This window comes from Propithecus coquereli, unplaced genomic scaffold (assembly GCF_000956105.1).
Source record: "Propithecus coquereli isolate 6110/MARCELLA unplaced genomic scaffold, Pcoq_1.0 Scaffold211, whole genome shotgun sequence".
In the NCBI taxonomy this organism is placed as follows: domain Eukaryota; kingdom Metazoa; phylum Chordata; class Mammalia; order Primates; family Indriidae; genus Propithecus; species Propithecus coquereli.
In genome coordinates, this window is record NW_012146190.1 from 217,085 (window position 1) to 219,269 (window position 2,185).

The 2,185-nt window shown below is 34.2% G+C and overlaps 1 protein-coding gene across 1 annotated transcript in view; it reads left to right on the forward strand.

The window, feature by feature from the left end:
- Positions 1–2,185, forward strand: part of LOC105810419 (aldehyde dehydrogenase, cytosolic 2-like) — a 99,123-nt gene that overhangs the window by 31,743 nt on the left and 65,195 nt on the right. The window lies entirely within an intron of this gene.

Here is a 2,185-nt window from a genome sequence, read left to right on the forward strand (position 1 = left end):
GATTGAAGAGTTCAGTTCTTCCTTAACTGTGCTTAGCAGACGTTTGATATCTCAGCAACATTTGAACTGTCTTCATGCATTCAGCTGTGGCCCTTTCCTCAAAAAGGAACATTCTAAATGCCATAAGCAGAAGTGTTATTAATGGTGGCAAATCTGAGTTTATGTACTAAATTGTTTTCTGGTTAATTCAAAAATTATATCTGTGAAAATGTCAGTCCTGGAATAAAAATCCAAGAAATCTTAGTCTTGGAATTAGAAAAGAAAACAACCTTGATATCTAATAGTTTTGAATAAAGTAAAAATTTTTGTTATATAATGAAATCTATTAAAATATGATTTTTTATGTAAATGTCATATACAATGCATCCTTATATAAAATCAATGTAACATGAAAAGTTTGTAAGATAGGTAACCAAATTATTAAATATTTATTGACTGCCTATTGTAGGCCCTGAATAGTAAGACATATCATAGCTTATAATACAGATAGTGGTAAATATTGAAAGGATTTCATTATTAGGGCAACCTTGCAGAACTATAAGAACTAGATTTTGGAGTCAGATATGGGATCAAATTTTGGTTGTATTTTCTGCTGGATTTCATGTCTATGAGCCATAGTCTACTCACATGAAAGCCAAAGTCAGTGATGCTTAACTGTAGCAGTACTGGTGGGACTATAAAGGACTTATCTTGTGCCTGGAGCTTAGTAGGCTCTTGACTAGTAGCTATCAACCAGCTGGATTAGTCTGGTGAGGGTTTAGGTAGATTGCTATTTGAACTGGGTATTAAAGAATATGTAAGATTTTGAAAGTAAAGTGGTGTACTGGTAGAACATTCTAGGCAAGGAGAGTTACAGGAGCAAAGGTGAGAAGGAGTTGAGTCAGATAGAGTAGAAAAAATGTGAACACTAAGTTTGAGTGGGTGAGGTGAAGCCCAACAATGTTGGGCCTTGAGAATTAGGCATTGGAGTTTGACCTTCAGACTAGATAAAAGGGAACAGGTGTAAACATTTGAAAGAGAAAGTGATAAGACAAAAGTACTTTAGGGTTAGCTTGGTAGCAATAGGCAAGACAGTTCAGGGAGAAAAGAGAATGAACTTGGGGAGGCTATTGACAATATGAAATAAGAAGGGCCTAAATATGGGCAGGGCAGTGAAAATGGAAAGGAGGATTAGAATAAATACTAGAACTACTAAGAGTTATTCTTAAAGGTTGTTTTGACTGCTAGGACTGCAATAACAATTGTTATCACTTAACACTTAACATCTGTCATATAGAAAATGTGTTTCAAGTGTTACTTTGTTTAGTCTTCAACACAACCTGTGAGGTAACCATGTCACTATTTTAAAGATAAGAAAACTGAACCTTAGAGAAGTCCTGCCACAACATAAGTTCATCAGAATATTTTTAACAATTTATAATAATATTTTGAGGTGATGCTTTGGTTGTATATCTCTTTCATTTAATTATTCCAAAAGGGCAATCTCCTTACTTCATTTTTCTGTCATTAGCAGCCTGAAGCTAAGAATACTACAGAGTGGCATGTTTATTAAATCTTTAGATGGATGGATGTGTAGTCAAATGGTTCAAAGCTTAAATAGCTAATAAGGAGAAATCAGAATTCAAATCTGGATTGTTTTGTTCCAAAACTATATATTAACTACCATTATTCTATTTGTGCTCCTGCATAATAAATATAAGAATAGGAAGGGAATGATCCAAAGAACATAAGCACAAGAATATCTTTCTTTATAGCAACATTCTCCAGGGATGTGTTTTCCATATGGCAAAGTTACTTGTCTTGAAGCCAGTTTCTCCATATCTGTTTGGGAGGCCAGGATACCTATAATATCCCATATTTGGCTAAGGCCGATGGCAGAACATTGAGCAGAAGATCTAAATAAAAGCTGTGTCACATAGATCTGTTTAAACACAGAGCAGTGTATATTTTATAGGCCATGGTATCCACAGATCATGCTGGCAATCTCAGATTCTTATGTTTTGCTTTTCTTTATTTTTTTTTTTTAACATTGCTTTCTGAATTTAACTTGGAAAAAGTTAGAACCTATGACATGAGACAGTGTCCAAATATAAGCAATCAATGTGATTAACTGCATACCCCAAATATGAACCATATATATACATATATGCCCCATATGTATGAATACACACACACACACACACAC